Source organism: Oncorhynchus nerka, linkage group LG28 (genome assembly GCF_034236695.1).
Source record: "Oncorhynchus nerka isolate Pitt River linkage group LG28, Oner_Uvic_2.0, whole genome shotgun sequence".
Lineage (NCBI taxonomy): Eukaryota > Metazoa > Chordata > Actinopteri > Salmoniformes > Salmonidae > Oncorhynchus > Oncorhynchus nerka.
Genome location: NC_088423.1, coordinates 46921762 through 46931329, shown reverse-complemented (window position 1 = coordinate 46931329; position 9568 = coordinate 46921762). Strand labels below are relative to the sequence as shown.

Genomic DNA, 9568 nt, shown 5'->3' with positions numbered 1-9568 from the left:
TCTTCCACTGTGACATTACAGAGTATTTTGTCTTTATCATTGTCCAAAAATTACAATTAAATTCATTTCAATCCTAATTTGTAGCACTGTTACGAATCCCTTTTGGCCCGACAGTATAGGGGGGATGGTAATGAGACCCGTAACAGAACTCATGCAAATTATTATTGTGACAAAGTAAAAGTGTGCACGAAATAACCACGACAACAGAAATCTACCGTCAAACTCTAGGTTTATTTATAAACACACGGTAATGGGGGGAGCAGGAAAAGGGGCTGAGCTGGACCCAAGGAAAGAAACAATAAGTATTCAAAAACACCCCTAAGCTAGACTAGCCTACTTTAACAACAGCTAACTAACTAACTAACCAAAAATACAGTGGGTGGTCCGCCCAGTTCTAACTAGTGTATTTAACAAAGTTCACCTACGGGTAGTGTATGCCCATGGGCGACTTGTCTTGGTTTCCCCTTTTCCCACCAGCAAACAAACAAACACTATAACCCAAAAACAATACTCACAGGTGATGACAAAGTGCTATGGAGGTGCTTTAAACAAAAGAGAGGTTAAGACACAAAGCGAGAGTGAAACACAGAGACCTACAGACTTGGCATTTACAGAGAGATTGAGCTAGAGATTGCTAGAGCAAACAAATGATGGGGTTTTTAAACCATGGGGAAGGAACTGTGATAGGGTAGGAAATAGGAGGAGGTGTGTCTTCTGATTGATGATTGATTGTTGACTGATTGGGGAGTGATGGTTTTCACCTGTGAGGGGAGAAGGAGAAAAAAGAAACACACACACAGGATAACTGTATCCGTAACAAGCACAACAAAATGTGGAAAAAGTCAAGGGGTGTGAATACTTTCTGAAAGCACTGTCTATCATCTTCTTTTGTCTTTTTTTGTTAACTTGTATAAAAAAATGCTTTTTAAATGATCACATTACTATTACAATTTGTATTTATTTGATTTCTAATCATTAAAAAAACACAACTATATACAGTTCAAGTCGGAAGTTTACATACACCTTAGCCAAATACATTTAAACTCAGTTTTTCACAATTCCTGACATTTAATCCAAGTAAAAATTCCCTGTTTTAGGTCAATTAGGATCACCACTTTATTTTAAGAATGTGAAAGGTCAGAATAATAGTACATTCCCAGGGGGTCAGAAGTTTACATGCACTCAATTAGTGTTTGGTAGCATTGCCTTTAAAATGTTTAACTTGGGTCAAACATTTCGGGTTGCCTTCCAAAACCTACTCACAATAACTTGGGTGAATGTTGGCCCATTCCTCCTGACAGAGCTGGTGTAACCGAGTCAGGTTTGTAGGCCTCCTTGCTCAAACACTGCTTTCTTGAGCAGGGGGACCTTGCGGGCGCTGCAGGATTTCAGTCCTTCACAGCATAGTGTGTTAGCAATTGTTTTCTTGGTGACTATGGCCGAGGGACATTGACAGTTCTTTTGTGTTTCCATTTGCGAATAATCACACCAACTGTTGTCACCTTCTCACCAAGCTGCTTGGCGATGGTCTTGTAGCCCATTCCAGCCTTGTGTAGGTCTACAATCTTGTCCCTGACATCCTTTGAGAGCTCTTTGGTCTTGGCCATGGTGGAGAGTTTGGAATCTGATTGATTGCTTCTGTGGACAGGTGTCTTTTATACAGGTAACAAACTGAGATGAGGAGCACTCCCTTTAAGAGTGTGCTCCTAATCTCAGCTCGTTGCCTGTATAAAAGACACCTGGGAGCCAGAAATCTTTCTGATTAAGAGGGGGTCAAATACTTATTTCCCTCATTAAAATGCAAATCAATTTATAACATTTTTGACATGCGTTTTTCTGGATTTTTGTTGTTATTCTGTCTCTCACTGATCAAATAAACCTACCATTAAAATGATAGACTGACCATTTCTTTGTGAGTGGGCAAACGTACAAAATCAGCAGGGGATCAACTATATATATATACAAAAGTATGTGGACACCTGTTCATATGAGTGGATTCTGCTATTTCAGTCACACCCGTTGCTGACAGGTGTATAACATCGAGCGCACCGCCATGCGATCTCCATAGACAAACATTGGCAGTAGAATGGCCTTACTGAAGAGCTCAGTGAATTTCAGCGTAGCACTCTCCTAAAATGCACCTTTCCAACAAGACAGTTGGGTTTTGCGGCTGCCAGGAGAATCTGGGTTTGACGGATGCCAGGAAAACGCTACCAGCCCCAACGCATAGTGCCAACTGTAAAGTTTGGTAGAGGAGGAATAATGGTGTGGCTCTGTTTTCATGGTTTGGGCTAGGCCCCTTAGTTCCAGTGAAGCGAAATCTTAACGCTACAATGACGTTCTAGAAGATTCTGTGCTTTCAAGTTTTTGGCAACAGTTTGGGGAAGCCCCTTTCTTGTTACAGCGTTATATTGCCCCCGTGCACAATGTGAGGTCCATATAGAAATGGTTTGTTGATATCAGTGAGGAAAAATTTGACTGTCCTACACATGACCTCAAACCCATCAAACACTTTTGGGATTAATTGGATCGCCGACGGCAAGCCAGGCCTAATCGCCAACATCAGTTCCCAACGTCACTAATGCTCTTGTGGCTGAATGGAAGCAAGTCCCTGCAGCAATGTTCCAACATCTAGTGGAAAGCCTTCCCAGAAGAGTGGAGGCTGTTATGGCAGCAATGTTCCAACATCTAGTGGAAAGCCTTCCCAGAAGAGTGGAGGCTGTTATGGCAGCAATGTTCCAACATCTAGTGGAAAGCCTTCCCAAAAGAGTGGAGGCTGTTATGGCAGCAAAGGGGGGACCAACATGATTTTGGAATGAGATGTTCGGAGAGCACATACTTTTGGTAATGTGATGCCTTCGGAAAGTATTAATCAATCTACACACAAAACCCCATAAAGACGAAACAAAAACAGTTTTTTTTTTATTACTAATTTATAAACACATTAAATATGAAATATCACATTAACATAAGTACTCAGACCCTTTGCTCAGTACTTTGTTGAACACCTTTGGCAGCGATTACAGCCTTGAGTCTTCTTGGGTATAGCGCTACAAGCTTGGCACACCTGTATTTGGGGAGTTTCTCCCATTTTTCTCTGCTGATTCTCTCAAGCTCTGTCAGGTTGGATGGGGAGCATTGCTGCATAGCTTTTTTCAGGTCTCTCTGAAGATGTTCGGGTTCAAGTCCGCGGTCTGGCTGGGCCACTCAAGGATATTCAGAGACTTGTCCAGAAGCCACTCCTGCATTGTCTTCGCTGTGTGCTTAGGGTCGTTGTCCTGTGGGAAGGTAAACCGTCACCCCAGTCTGAGGTTCTGAGCACTCTGGAACAAGTTTTCATCAAGGATCTCTCTGTACTTTGCTCCGTTAATCTTTGCCTCGATCCTGACTAGTCTCCCAATCCCTGCCGCTGAAAAACATCCCCACAGCACCACCATGCTTCACCGTAGGGATGTTGCCAGTTTTCCTCCAGGCATGACGGTAGAGAATCTTGTTTTTCATGGTCTGTGAGTCTTTAGGTGCCATTTAGAAAACTCCAAACGCGCTGTCATGTGCTTTTACTGAGGTGTGGCTTCCATCTGGCCCCTATACCATAAAAGTCTGATTGGTGAAGTGCTGCAGAGATGGTTGTCCTTCTGAAATGCTCTCCACAGAGGAACTCTGCAGCTCTGTCAGAGTGACCATAGGGATCTTGGTCACCTTCCTGACCAAGGCATTTCTCCCCCGATTGCTCAGTTTGGCCGGGTGGCCAGTTCTAGGAAGAGTCTTGGTGGTTTCAAACTTCTTCCATAAAAGAATGATAGAGGCCACTGTGTTCTTGGGGACCTTCAATATTGCAGTATTTCTTTCTACCCTTACCCAGATCTGTGCCTCAACACAATACTGTCTCGGAGCTCTAAGGACAATTCCTTCGACCTCATGGATTGGTTTTTGCTCTGACAACTTTGGGACCTTATATAGATAGGTGTGTCCCTTTCCAAATCATGTCCAATCAATTGAATTTACCACAGGTGGACTCCAATCAAGTTGTAGAAAGATCTCAGGGAAGATCAATGGAAACAGGATGCAACCTGAGCTCCATTTCGAGTTTCATAATAAAGGGTCTAAATACTTACTAAAAAAAGGTATTTCTGTTTTTTATTTGTGTTTTGTCATCATGGGGTATTGTGTGTAGAATAAGGCTGTAACGTAATGTTGCCACAATTTGCCTTGATGGCAGCTTTGCACACTTTTGGCATTCTCTCAACCAGTTTCACTTGGAATGCTTTTCCAACCGTCTTGAAGGAGTTCCCACATATGCTGAGCACTTGTTGGCTGCTTTTCCTTCACTCTCTGGTCCAACTCATCCAAACCATCTCAATTGGGTTGAGGTTGGGTGATTGTGGAGGCCAGGTCATCTGATGCAGCACTCCATCACTCTCCGTCTTGGTCAAATAGCCTTTACACAGCCTAGAGGTGTGTTGGATCGTTGTCCTGTTAAAAAACAAATGATAGCAACACTAAGCGCAAACCAGATGGGATGGCATATCTCTGCAGAATGCTGTGGTAGCCACACTGGTTAATTGTTAAGAATTCTAAATAAATCACAGACAGTGTCACCAGCAAAGCACCCCCACACATCACACCTCCTCCTCCATGCTTCATGGTGGGAACCACTTACGCAGAGATCATCCATTTACCGACTCTGCGTCTCTCAAAGAGATTGCGGTTGGAAACAAAAATCTTAAAATTGAACACATTCCATATAAATTTCCATACTTCCACTGGTCTAAAGTCCATTGCTCGTGATTCTTGGTCCAAGCAAGTCTTTTCTTATTATTGGTGTCCTTTAGTAGTGGTTTCTTTGCAGCAATTCAACCACGAAGGCCTGATTCATGCTGTCTCCTCTGAACAGTTGATGTTGAGATGTGTCTATTACTTGAACTATGTGAAGCATTTATTTGGGCTTCAATCTGAGTTAACTCTAATGAACTTATCCTCTGCATCAGAGGTAACTCTGGAACTTCCTTTCCTGTGTCGGTCCTCATGAGAGCTAGTTTCATCATAGTGCTTTATGGTTTTTGCGACTGCACTTGAAGAAACTTTCAAAGTTCTTGAAATGTTCCAGACTGACTGACCTATTTGGTCTTCTGTATACCACCCCTACCTTGTCACAACACAACTTATTGGCCCAAACGCATTAAGAAGGAAAGAAATTCCACAATTAACTTTTTAACAAGGCACACCTGTTAATCGAAATGCATTCCAGGTGACTACCTCCTGAAGGTGGTTGAGAGAATGCCAAGCGTGTGCAAAGTTGTCATCAAGGCTAAGGGTGGCTACTTTGAAGAATCTCAAATATAACATATATTTTGATTTGTTTAACACTTGTTTGGTTACTACATGATTCCATGTGTGTTGTTTCATAGTTTTGATGTCTTCACTATTATTCTACAATGTAGAAAATAGTACAAATAAAGAAAAATCCTTGAATGAGTAGGTGTGTCCAAACATTTGACTGGTACTACATTTGATATATTCCCCTTTCTCTAATCACCATTAGCATTATTTATTTTTACTGTCATTATCCCGTTTTGCTTTAGCAACAGTGGCGTTGTCATTAAAGCTAATAACGTTGAATCTGATAAAGAGAAAGGCAGAGCAAGAGAGAGACAGAGAGTGAGAGACACAGAGAGTAAGGCAAGGAAAGCTAGAGTTAAAGAGAGGGAGGAAAAGAGAAGGAGAGAGAAAGATGAGAGGGAGAGAGAGAGAAAGAGAGGGAGAGAGAGAAAGAGAGGGAGAGAGAGAAAGAGAGGGAGAGAGAGAAAGAGAGGCAGAGAAAGAAAGCATCCTGCAAAGTGGGAAAGTCTGAGGGAGGGAAAGAAAGAGAGGGTGATTATCCAGCGCAGCCACATGAAAGAGCAGAATTCCATACTGTCTTGTGCACTGGGACTGGGCGAGGATTTATGTCCTATTTGTGTTGTTGGGGAATAATTAAGATTCCAGAGGAACCAATGTTCACCCCACAGCCCACAGCCTTCATCCCTCCCAGACTTACTGTGCTCCCCTAATGCTATGGCTTGGCCTCTCACTGGGACCAGAGCAGTCCCTGACACACAAACACACACACACACACCTCCACTGACACGCATACAAGTTGCCTGAGCCACGCACAAACATTTGTCTCAACACACGCCAGCCCTGTGACTTGCAGACCTTCAAACAGAGTCCTACTATATACAATTTTACAGTTGTCCAAAGAACTGTACCTACAGCTACACAATAACACCCTCAGCTACGTCCATGGTGTGTGCTTGACTAATTATTCACTAATGCAATTCATTGTGGAGGTAGCTAGCACATAAGCGCCTTGCTGCACCTTTCATACCTGCCGTGAATGGTTTGATTTGAATGAAACACTGGCAAAATTATGGAGACGCTGGTCTCTATTCGGGATGTGAGGACACTTTTTAAAAAATCGGTACAGAAAGTGAGGAGCCACTGTAGGACATGAAACGATATCTGTGCCGCTTCCAACCGCTCACAGCCTCAGTCCATGGCTCCCAGGCTCCCTGCCTCCCCAGCCTCTAAGCCTCCTGGCCTCCTCCACAGTCGGCAGTCCTGTGCATCCGTTTCATTTATGAAGTGTGAGTCCAGAGCCCGTGCACATGTGTGACACACATGACTCTGATGTCATGTTTTCATCAGGAAAACGCCAGCCCCTGCTTCTCATTTGCAGACACACTGCTGTCTTTAGTACTTCATATAGTTTTTTAATTGTCTCATCCAGGCTTCTGTGAAAGATTGTTCCAGTACAGTACATCAACTCACATTCCAATGAACACAAAAAATAGAAAGGCTTCAGAAAAAAAAAATATACAGCTTATTTTTTGCCATTGCAGGTTTTTACAACAACAAAAAAACACAAAGAAAAGTAGAATTATAGTACAGTGATCAACACAATATGTTACTGTAAACTCACGGGAGCAAAAATAATTGCAGTAACGTTACAGTGCAATGGTAAACAAAAAATCATATTGGAAGGGATGGGGTGGATGGTCCCGCCTTCTGTTAGGGTCTGGCCACATCACAAGCAATGTCATCCCTGACTAGGCAACGGGGAAAATAACGCCTTGCCGTATCCGACCCTGGACTGACCCCACCTCAATGTCATCCCTGGCTAGGCAACGGGCAAAATAACGCCTTGCCGTATCCGACCCTGGGCTGACCCCACCTCAATGTCATCCCTGGCTAGGCAACGGGGAAACTAACGCCTTGCCGTATCCGACCCTGGACTGACCCCACCTCAATGTCATCCCTGGCTAGGCAACGGGGAAAATAACGCCTTGCCGTATCCGACCCTGGACTGACCCCACCTCAATGTCATCCCTGGCTAGGCAACGGGGAAACTAACGCCTTGCCGTATCCGACCCTGGACTGACCCCACCTCAATGTCATCCCTGGCTAGGCAACGGGCAAAATAACGCCTTGCCGTATCCGACCCTGGGCTGACCCCACCTCAATGTCATCCCTGGCTAGGCAACGGGGAAAATAACGCCTTGCCGTATCCGACCCTGGACTGACCCCACCTCAATGTCATCCCTGGCTAGGCAACGGGGAAAATAACGCCTTGCCGTATCCGACCCTGGGCTGACCCCACCTCAATGTCATCCCTGGCTAGGCAACGGGGAAAATAACGCCTTGCCGTATCCGACCCTGGGCTGACCCCACCTCAATGTCATCCCTGGCTAGGCAACGGGGAAAATAACGCCTTGCCGTATCCGACCCTGGGCTGACCCCACCTCAATGTCATCCCTGGCTAGGCAACGGGAAAATAACGCCTTGCCGTATCCGACCCTGGACTGACCCCACCTCAATGTCATCCCTGGCTAGGCAACGGGGAAAATAACGCCTTGCCGTATCCGACCCTGGGCTGACCCCACCTCAATGTCATCCCTGGCTAGGCAACGGGGAAAATAACGCCTTGCCGTATCCGACCCTGGGCTGACCCCACCTCAATGTCATCCCTGGCTAGGCAACGGGGAAAATAACGCCTTGCCGTATCCGACCCTGGGCTGACCCCACCTCAATGTCATCCCTGGCTAGGCAACGGGGAAAATAACGCCTTGCCGTATCCGACCCTGGGCTGACCCCACCTCAATGTCATCCCTGGCTAGGCAACGGGGAAAATAACGCCTTGCCGTATCCGACCCTGGGCTGACCCCACCTCAATGTCTCCGTATGCCTCTTCCATTGCTTGCAGAAGAGGCAGGCGGTCATGTGGTTGGCGGTCATACACTTTCCAACGCCAAGCCGAAAATAACTCCTCAATCAGAGTGAGAAATGGGGAGTAAGGGGGCAAATATACAACTGTGGTTTGTGGTTGGTGAACCAGTCCCTGACCAGAGCAGCCCGGTGGAAACTAACATTATCCCAGATGACAACAAACCTGGGCTGCTCTGGTCCGTCCTGCACAACTGCATTATGTAGAGCATCCAGAAATAGGATTATGTGTGCAGTATTGTAGGGACCGAGGGTGGCATGGTGATGGAGAACTTCTTGCAGACTAATGGCGGCACACAAGGTGATATTCCCCCCTGCGCTGCCCAAGGACATTCACAACGGCTCTTTGTCCTTTAACATTTTGACCCCGACGCCTGGTTTTAGCTAGATTGAATCCAGCTTCATCAATGAAAAATAACTAATGAGGCTGTGCAAATGCATCAACGTCCAGGACTCTCTGTAACAGAAAATGCAGACACTGTACCGTGAATATGGTGTAACTCAAAACACAGGACTACAATGCCTACATTTTCACACAAGGATGGGGGTTGGGTCGGGTTGGGTGGGGTCAGAAACATTCAGTCAAAACTACAAGCTTCAGGCAAGGCAGGAGCCCCCACAGACAACCTAGGTCACATAGTGCTTTGTCTAAATGTATCTATGCAGTGCCAATAGGACACAATGTGCTGCCATTACTCTATTACAGTATAGCACAGTGACACTTACTTGCACACAGTCACAGCGAAGGTCTTTGACTCCAACACTGTTCCTCTCAAATAGAACCCTGGACAGCTGCTTCATCGTACGCTGGTGTTGACGCAAGATGTGGCAGAGTGTCGACATACTGACACGGTTGATAATACGGATGTTGTGTGGTCTGCGATGGTTTGCTCTCGTAGTTGATGTAGGCGGATGGTGTTGTTTGCCAACACTAGAGTGACAATGGCCAGTTCCTGTTCATGGTGAACAGACATTTCCTTCCACTCTCAAGAGGTCGTCTGGCAGTTATGTAGAAAATGCAAGAATATTATGTCATTGGTTCGTTTTTTTTTTTTTTACATCCTGTACTGTCATACTGTACACAGTAACATCACCTGTATTACATGTACTTCACAGCGCTGTACCTATTTGTTTGGTTCACTGAGGAGCATAGACCTAATATTGTAGGACTACATTGTGTTGTACTGTGATGCAGAATGATGTGCAACAAATATGAAATATGTCTCCGTCTATTGCCTAGTCCCCTTCTTTGTTCTTGTCCTTGTCCTCCTCCTCTCTCGTCAGCTTCCTCTACCTCTTCCTCTCG

At 45.2% G+C, this 9568-nt stretch overlaps 1 long non-coding RNA gene across 1 annotated transcript; it reads right to left on the bottom strand.

Annotated features, from left to right (window-relative positions):
- Window positions 1-210: 210 nt before the first annotated feature.
- Window positions 211-9253, bottom strand: LOC135565572 (uncharacterized). Its single transcript, XR_010461695.1, has 2 exons — window positions 8989-9253; window positions 211-761 (listed from the first exon to the last, which is right to left on the bottom strand). It is a non-coding gene; the product is annotated as an uncharacterized LOC135565572 (long non-coding RNA).
- Window positions 9254-9568: the final 315 nt, after the last annotated feature.